The sequence below is a fragment of the Oncorhynchus kisutch genome, unplaced genomic scaffold (assembly GCF_002021735.2).
Source record: "Oncorhynchus kisutch isolate 150728-3 unplaced genomic scaffold, Okis_V2 Okis03b-Okis08b_hom, whole genome shotgun sequence".
NCBI classification, from domain to species: Eukaryota; Metazoa; Chordata; class Actinopteri; order Salmoniformes; family Salmonidae; genus Oncorhynchus; species Oncorhynchus kisutch.
In genome coordinates, this window is record NW_022261980.1 from 13,633,291 (window position 1) to 13,645,298 (window position 12,008).

Sequence of the window (12,008 nt, forward strand, 5' to 3'; positions counted from 1 at the left end):
ATTAATGGGTTGTAACTAGGTCTATTCTACTATACTGATATATATATATATTAATGGGTTGTTACTAGGTCTATTCTACTGATATATATATAGATATTAATGGGTTGTAACTAGGTCTATTCTACTATACTGATATAGATATTAATGGGTTGTAACTAGGTGTATTCTACTATACTGATATATATATAGATATTAATGGGTTGTAACTAGGTCTATTCTACTATACTGATATATATATATATAAATTAATGGGTTGTAACTAGGTCTATTCTACTATACTGATATATATATATAGATATTAATGGGTTGTAACTAGGTCTATTCTACTATACTGATATAGATATTAATGGGTTGTTACTAGGTCTATTCTACTATACTGATATAGATATTAATGGGTTGTAACTAGGTCTATTCTACTATACTGATATATATATAGATATTAATGGGTTGTAACTAGGTCTATTCTACTATACTGATATAGATATTAATGGGTTGTTACTAGGTCTATTCTACTATACTGATATAGATATTAATGGGTTGTAACTAGGTCTATTCTACTATACTGATATATATATATATATTAATGGGTTGTTACTAGGTCTATTCTACTGATATATATATATATATATTAATGGGTTGTAACTAGGTCTATTCTACTATACTGATATAGATATTAATGGGTTGTAACTAGGTCTATTCTACTATACTGATATATATATATATTAATGGGTTGTTACTAGGTCTATTCTACTGATATATATATAGATATTAATGGGTTGTAACTAGGTCTATTCTACTATACTGATATATAAATTAATGGGTTGTAACTAGGTCTATTCTACTATACTGATATATATATATAGATATTAATGGGTTGTAACTAGGTCTATTCTACTATACTGATATATATATATAAATTAATGGGTTGTAACTAGGTCTATTCTACTATACTGATATATATATTAATGGGTTGTAACTAGGTCTATTCTACTGATATATATATATATATATTAATGGGTTGTAACTAGGTCTATTCTACTGATATATATATATATATTAATGGGTTGTAACTAGGTCTATTCTACTATACTGATATATATATATATTAATGGGTTGTAACTAGGTCTATTCTACTACACTGATATATATATATATATATATTAATGGGTTGTAACTAGGTCTATTCTACTATACTGATATATATATATATATTAATGGGTTGTAACTAGGTCTATTCTACTATACTGATATATATATATATTAATGGGTTGTAACTAGGTCTATTCTACTATACTGATATATATATATATATATATTAATGGGTTGTAACTAGGTCTATTCTACTATACTGATATATATATAGATATTAATGGGTTGTAACTAGGTCTATTCTACTATACTGATATGTATATATATTAATGGGTTGTAACTAGGTCTATTCTACTATACTGATATATATATAGATATTAATGGGTTGTAACTAGGTCTATTCTACTGATATATATATATATTAATGGGTTGTAACTAGGTCTATTCTACTGATATATATATATATTAATGGGTTGTAACTAGGTCTATTCTACTGATATATATATATATATATTAATGGGTTGTAACTAGGTCTATTCTACTGATATATATATATATATATTAATGGGTTGTAACTAGGTCTATTCTACTATACTGATATAGATATTAATGGGTTGTTACTAGGTCTATTCTACTATACTGATATATATATATATATTAATGGGTTGTAACTAGGTCTATTCTACTATACTGATATATATATAGATATTAATGGGTTGTAACTAGGTCTATTCTACTATACTGATATATATATAGATATTAATGGGTTGTAACTAGGTCTATTCTACTATACTGATATAGATATTAATGGGTTGTTACTAGGTCTATTCTACTATACTGATATAGATATTAATGGGTTGTAACTAGGTCTATTCTACTATACTGATATATATATAGATATTAATGGGTTGTAACTAGGTCTATTCTACTATACTGATATAGATATTAATGGGTTGTTACTAGGTCTATTCTACTATACTGATATAGATATGAATGGGTTGTAACTAGGTCTATTCTACTATACTGATATATATATATATATTAATGGGTTGTTACTAGGTCTATTCTACTGATATATATATATATATTAATGGGTTGTAACTAGGTCTATTCTACTATACTGATATAGATATTAATGGGTTGTAACTAGGTCTATTCTACTATACTGATATATATATATATTAATGGGTTGTTACTAGGTCTATTCTACTGATATATATATAGATATTAATGGGTTGTAACTAGGTCTATTCTACTATACTGATATAGATATTAATGGGTTGTAACTAGGTCTATTCTACTATACTGATATATATATAGATATTAATGGGTTGTAACTAGGTCTATTCTACTATACTGATATATATATATAAATTAATGGGTTGTAACTAGGTCTATTCTACTATACTGATATATATATATAGATATTGATGGGTTGTAACTAGGTCTATTCTACTATACTGATATAGATATTAATGGGTTGTTACTAGGTCTATTCTACTATACTGATATAGATATTAATGGGTTGTAACTAGGTCTATTCTACTATACTGATATATATATAGATATTAATGGGTTGTAACTAGGTCTATTCTACTATACTGATATAGATATTAATGGGTTGTTACTAGGTCTATTCTACTATACTGATATAGATATTAATGGGTTGTAACTAGGTCTATTCTACTATACTGATATATATATATATATTAATGGGTTGTTACTAGGTCTATTCTACTGATATATATATATATATTAATGGGTTGTAACTAGGTCTATTCTACTATACTGATATAGATATTAATGGGTTGTAACTAGGTCTATTCTACTATACTGATATATATATATATTAATGGGTTGTTACTAGGTCTATTCTACTGATATATATATAGATATTAATGGGTTGTAACTAGGTCTATTCTACTATACTGATATATATATTAATGGGTTGTAACTAGGTCTATTCTACTATACTGATATATATATAGATATTAATGGGTTGTAACTAGGTCTATTCTACTATACTGATATATATATATAAATTAATGGGTTGTAACTAGGTCTATTCTACTATACTGATATATATATTAATGGGTTGTAACTAGGTCTATTCTACTGATATATATATATATATATTAATGGGTTGTAACTAGGTCTATTCTACTGATATATATATATATATTAATGGGTTGTAACTAGGTCTATTCTACTATACTGATATATATATATATTAATGGGTTGTAACTAGGTCTATTCTACTATACTGATATATATATATATATATATTAATGGGTTGTAACTAGGTCTATTCTACTATACTGATATATATATATATATATATTAATGGGTTGTAACTAGGTCTATTCTACTATACTGATATATATATATTAATGGGTTGTAACTAGGTCTATTCTACTATACTGATATATATATATATATATATATATTAATGGGTTGTAACTAGGTCTATTCTACTGTACTGATATATATATATATTAATGGGTTGTAACTAGGTCTATTCTACTATACTGATATATATATATATATATATATATATATATATATATATATATATATATTAATGGGTTGTAACTAGGTCTATTCTACTATACTGATATATATATAGATATTAATGGGTTGTAACTAGGTCTATTCTACTATACTGATATGTATATATATTAATGGGTTGTAACTAGGTCTATTCTACTATACTGATATATATATAGATATTAATGGGTTGTAACTAGGTCTATTCTACTGATATATATATATATATTAATGGGTTGTAACTAGGTCTATTCTACTGATATATATATATTAATGGGTTGTAACTAGGTCTATTCTACTATACTGATATAGATATATATATTAATGGGTTGTAACTAGGTCTATTCTACTGATATATATATATATATATATTAATGGGTTGTAACTAGGTCTATTCTACTGATATATATATATATATATATTAATGGGTTGTAACTAGGTCTATTCTACTATACTGATATAGATATTAATGGGTTGTTACTAGGTCTATTCTACTATACTGATATATATATATATATATTAATGGGTTGTAACTAGGTCTATTCTACTATACTGATATATATATAGATATTAATGGGTTGTAACTAGGTCTATTCTACTATACTGATATATATAGATATTAATGGGTTGTAACTAGGTCTATTCTACTGATATATATATATATATATTAATGGGTTGTAACTAGGTCTATTCTACTGATATATATATATATTAATGGGTTGTAACTAGGTCTATTCTACTATACTGATATATATATATATATTAATGGGTTGTAACTAGGTCTATTCTACTATACTGATATATATATATATATTAATGGGTTGTAACTAGGTCTATTCTACTATACTGATATATATATATATTAATGGGTTGTAACTAGGTCTATTCTACTATACTGATATATATATAGATATTAATGGGTTGTAACTAGGTCTATTCTACTATACTGATATATATATTAATGGGTTGTAACTAGGTCTATTCTACTATACTGATATATATATAGATATTAATGGGTTGTAACTAGGTCTATTCTACTATACTGATATATATATATAAATTAATGGGTTGTAACTAGGTCTATTCTACTATACTGATATATATATTAATGGGTTGTAACTAGGTCTATTCTACTGATATATATATATATATATTAATGGGTTGTAACTAGGTCTATTCTACTGATATATATATATATATATATTAATGGGTTGTAACTAGGTCTATTCTACTATACTGATATATATATATATTAATGGGTTGTAACTAGGTCTATTCTACTATACTGATATATATATATATATATATTAATGGGTTGTAACTAGGTCTATTCTACTATACTGATATATATATATATATATTAATGGGTTGTAACTAGGTCTATTCTACTATACTGATATATATATATATTAATGGGTTGTAACTAGGTCTATTCTACTATACTGATATATATATATATATATTAATGGGTTGTAACTAGGTCTATTCTACTGTACTGATATATATATATATTAATGGGTTGTAACTAGGTCTATTCTACTATACTGATATATATATATATATATATATATATATATTAATGGGTTGTAACTAGGTCTATTCTACTATACTGATATATATATAGATATTAATGGGTTGTAACTAGGTCTATTCTACTATACTGATATGTATATATATTAATGGGTTGTAACTAGGTCTATTCTACTATACTGATATATATATAGATATTAATGGGTTGTAACTAGGTCTATTCTACTGATATATATATATATATTAATGGGTTGTAACTAGGTCTATTCTACTGATATATATATATATTAATGGGTTGTAACTAGGTCTATTCTACTATACTGATATAGATATATATATTAATGGGTTGTAACTAGGTCTATTCTACTGATATATATATATATATATATTAATGGGTTGTAACTAGGTCTATTCTACTGATATATATATATATATATTAATGGGTTGTAACTAGGTCTATTCTACTATACTGATATAGATATTAATGGGTTGTTACTAGGTCTATTCTACTATACTGATATATATATATATATATATTAATGGGTTGTAACTAGGTCTATTCTACTATACTGATATATATATAGATATTAATGGGTTGTAACTAGGTCTATTCTACTATACTGATATATATAGATATTAATGGGTTGTAACTAGGTCTATTCTACTGATATATATATATATATTAATGGGTTGTAACTAGGTCTATTCTACTGATATATATATATATATTAATGGGTTGTAACTAGGTCTATTCTACTATACTGATATATATATATATTAATGGGTTGTAACTAGGTCTATTCTACTATACTGATATATATATATATATATATTAATGGGTTGTAACTAGGTCTATTCTACTATACTGATATATATATATATATTAATGGGTTGTAACTAGGTCTATTCTACTATACTGATATATATATATATATTAATGGGTTGTAACTAGGTCTATTCTACTATACTGATATATATATATATATATTAATGGGTTGTAACTAGGTCTATTCTACTGTACTGATATATATATATATTAATGGGTTGTAACTAGGTCTATTCTACTATACTGATATATATATATATATATATATATATATTAATGGGTTGTAACTAGGTCTATTCTACTATACTGATATATATATAGATATTAATGGGTTGTAACTAGGTCTATTCTACTATACTGATATGTATATATATTAATGGGTTGTAACTAGGTCTATTCTACTATACTGATATATATATAGATATTAATGGGTTGTAACTAGGTCTATTCTACTGATATATATATATATATATATATTAATGGGTTGTAACTAGGTCTATTCTACTGATATATATATATATTAATGGGTTGTAACTAGGTCTATTCTACTGATATATATATATATATTAATGGGTTGTAACTAGGTCTATTCTACTATACTGATATAGATATATATATTAATGGGTTGTAACTAGGTCTATTCTACTGATATATATATATATATATATTAATGGGTTGTAACTAGGTCTATTCTACTGATATATATATATATATATTAATGGGTTGTAACTAGGTCTATTCTACTATACTGATATAGATATTAATGGGTTGTTACTAGGTCTATTCTACTATACTGATATATATATATATATATATTAATGGGTTGTAACTAGGTCTATTCTACTATACTGATATATATATAGATATTAATGGGTTGTAACTAGGTCTATTCTACTATACTGATATATATAGATATTAATGGGTTGTAACTAGGTCTATTCTACTATACTGATATATATATATATTAATGGGTTGTAACTAGGTCTATTCTACTATACTGATATATATATATATATATATTAATGGGTTGTAACTAGGTCTATTCTACTATACTGATATATATATATATATTAATGGGTTGTAACTAGGTCTATTCTACTATACTGATATATATATATATTAATGGGTTGTAACTAGGTCTATTCTACTATACTGATATATATATATATATATTAATGGGTTGTAACTAGGTCTATTCTACTGTACTGATATATATATATATTAATGGGTTGTAACTAGGTCTATTCTACTATACTGATATATATATATATATATATATATATATTAATGGGTTGTAACTAGGTCTATTCTACTATACTGATATATATATAGATATTAATGGGTTGTAACTAGGTCTATTCTACTATACTGATATGTATATATATTAATGGGTTGTAACTAGGTCTATTCTACTATACTGATATATATATAGATATTAATGGGTTGTAACTAGGTCTATTCTACTGATATATATATATATATATATATATTAATGGGTTGTAACTAGGTCTATTCTACTGATATATATATATATTAATGGGTTGTAACTAGGTCTATTCTACTGATATATATATATATATATTAATGGGTTGTAACTAGGTCTATTCTACTATACTGATATAGATATATATATTAATGGGTTGTAACTAGGTCTATTCTACTGATATATATATATATATATATATTAATGGGTTGTAACTAGGTCTATTCTACTGATATATATATATATATATATTAATGGGTTGTAACTAGGTCTATTCTACTATACTGATATAGATATTAATGGGTTGTTACTAGGTCTATTCTACTATACTGATATATATATATATATATATATTAATGGGTTGTAACTAGGTCTATTCTACTATACTGATATATATATAGATATTAATGGGTTGTAACTAGGTCTATTCTACTATACTGATATATATAGATATTAATGGGTTGTAACTAGGTCTATTCTACTATACTGATATAGATATTAATGGGTTGTTACTAGGTCTATTCTACTATACTGATATATATATATATATATATATTAATGGGTTGTAACTAGGTCTATTCTACTATACTGATATATATATAGATATTAATGGGTTGTAACTAGGTCTATTCTACTATACTGATATATATAGATATTAATGGGTTGTAACTAGGTCTATTCTACTATACTGATATAGATATTAATGGGTTGTTACTAGGTCTATTCTACTATACTGATATAGATATTAATGGGTTGTAACTAGGTCTATTCTACTATACTGATATATATATAGATATTAATGGGTTGTAACTAGGTCTATTCTACTATACTGATATAGATATTAATGGGTTGTTACTAGGTCTATTCTACTATACTGATATAGATATTAATGGGTTGTAACTAGGTCTATTCTACTATACTGATATATATATATATATATTAATGGGTTGTTACTAGGTCTATTCTACTGATATATATATATATATATATTAATGGGTTGTAACTAGGTCTATTCTACTATACTGATATAGATATTAATGGGTTGTAACTAGGTCTATTCTACTATACTGATATATATATATATTAATGGGTTGTTACTAGGTCTATTCTACTGATATATATATAGATATTAATGGGTTGTAACTAGGTCTATTCTACTATACTGATATATATATATATATTAATGGGTTGTAACTAGGTCTATTCTACTGATATATATATAGATATTAATGGGTTGTAACTAGGTCTATTCTACTATACTGATATATATATATATATTAATGGGTTGTAACTAGGTCTACTCTACTGTACTGATATATATATATATTAATGGGTTGTAACTAGGTCTATTCTACTATACTGATATATATATATATATATATATATATATATTAATGGGTTGTAACTAGGTCTATTCTACTATACTGATATATATATAGATATTAATGGGTTGTAACTAGGTCTATTCTACTATACTGATATGTATATATATTAATGGGTTGTAACTAGGTCTATTCTACTATACTGATATATATATAGATATGAATGGGTTGTAACTAGGTCTATTCTACTGATATATATATATATATTAATGGGTTGTAACTAGGTCTATTCTACTGATATATATATATATTAATGGGTTGTAACTAGGTCTATTCTACTGATATATATATATATATATTAATGGGTTGTAACTAGGTCTATTCTACTATACTGATATAGATATATATATTAATGGGTTGTAACTAGGTCTATTCTACTGATATATATATATATATATATATATTAATGGGTTGTAACTAGGTCTATTCTACTGATATATATATATATATATTAATGGGTTGTAACTAGGTCTATTCTACTATACTGATATAGATATTAATGGGTTGTTACTAGGTCTATTCTACTATACTGATATATATATATATTAATGGGTTGTAACTAGGTCTATTCTACTATACTGATATATATATAGATATTAATGGGTTGTAACTAGGTCTATTCTACTATACTGATATATATAGATATTAATGGGTTGTAACTAGGTCTATTCTACTGATATATATATATATATATTAATGGGTTGTAACTAGGTCTATTCTACTGATATATATATATATATTAATGGGTTGTAACTAGGTCTATTCTACTATACTGATATATATATATATTAATGGGTTGTAACTAGGTCTATTCTACTATACTGATATATATATATATATATATTAATGGGTTGTAACTAGGTCTATTCTACTATACTGATATATATATATATATTAATGGGTTGTAACTAGGTCTATTCTACTATACTGATATATATATATATTAATGGTTGTAACTAGGTCTATTCTACTATACTGATATATATATATATATTAATGGGTTGTAACTAGGTCTATTCTACTGTACTGATATATATATATATTAATGGGTTGTAACTAGGTCTATTCTACTATACTGATATATATATATATATATATATATATATATATTAATGGGTTGTAACTAGGTCTATTCTACTATACTGATATATATATAGATATTAATGGGTTGTAACTAGGTCTATTCTACTATACTGATATGTATATATATTAATGGGTTGTAACTAGGTCTATTCTACTATACTGATATATATAGATATTAATGGGTTGTAACTAGGTCTATTCTACTGATATATAAATATATATATTAATGGGTTGTAACTAGGTCTATTCTACTGATATATATATATATTAATGGGTTGTAACTAGGTCTATTCTACTGATATATATATATATATATTAATGGGTTGTAACTAGGTCTATTCTACTATACTGATATAGATATATATATTAATGGGTTGTAACTAGGTCTATTCTACTGATATATATATATATATATATTAATGGGTTGTAACTAGGTCTATTCTACTGATATATATATATATATATTAATGGGTTGTAACTAGGTCTATTCTACTATACTGATATAGATATTAATGGGTTGTTACTAGGTCTATTCTACTATACTGATATATATATATATATATATTAATGGGTTGTAACTAGGTCTATTCTACTATACTGATATATATATAGATATTAATGGGTTGTAACTAGGTCTATTCTACTATACTGATATATATAGATATTAATGGGTTGTAACTAGGTCTATTCTACTATACTGATATAGATATTAATGGGTTGTTACTAGGTCTATTCTACTATACTGATATATATATATATATATATATATTAATGGGTTGTAACTAGGTCTATTCTACTATACTGATATATATATAGATATTAATGGGTTGTAACTAGGTCTATTCTACTATACTGATATATATAGATATTAATGGGTTGTAACTAGGTCTATTCTACTATACTGATATAGATATTAATGGGTTGTTACTAGGTCTATTCTACTATACTGATATAGATATTAATGGGTTGTAACTAGGTCTATTCTACTATACTGATATATATAGATATTAATGGGTTGTAACTAGGTCTATTCTACTATACTGATATAGATATTAATGGGTTGTTACTAGGTCTATTCTACTATACTGATATAGATATTAATGGGTTGTAACTAGGTCTATTCTACTATACTGATATATATATATATATATTAATGGGTTGTTACTAGGTCTATTCTACTGATATATTATATATATATATATTAATGGGTTGTAACTAGGTCTATTCTACTATACTGATATAGATATTAATGGGTTGTAACTAGGTCTATTCTACTATACTGATATATATATATATATTAATGGGTTGTTACTAGGTCTATTCTACTGATATATATATAGATATTAATGGGTTGTAACTAGGTCTATTCTACTATACTGATATATATATATATATTAATGGGTTGTAACTAGGTCTATTCTACTGATATATATATAGATATTAATGGGTTGTAACTAGGTCTATTCTACTATACTGATATATATATATATATTAATGGGTTGTAACTAGGTCTATTCTACTATACTGATATAGATATTAATGGGTTGTAACTAGGTCTATTCTACTATACTGATATATATATATATATTAATGGGTTGTAACTAGGTCTACTATACTGATATATATATATATATTAATGGGTTGTAACTAGGTCTATTCTACTGATATATATATATATATATTAATGGGTTGTGTACATGTTCTCCATCTGCAACTGTTTAAATAAATCAAGTACTCTGAAGAATTCTCCTATGTGAATCTTCTACCCCCAACATTGCGAATGCTGAAATGAATATCAGAGATTGAGTGCACAAAAAATGAGGAACACCTTCATAATATTGAGTCTCCCTTTTTTCCCTCAGAACAGCCTCAGTTAGTCAAGGCATGGACTCCACAAAGAGTCTCATGTGTTCCACAGAGATGCTTGTGTCAAGTTTTTCTTTCATTTATTCAACTAGGCAAGTCAGTGAAGAACAAATTCTTATTTACAATGACAGCCTACCGGGGAACAGTGGGTTCACTGCCTTTTTCAGGGACAGAATGATTGTTACCTTGTCAGCTCAGGGAT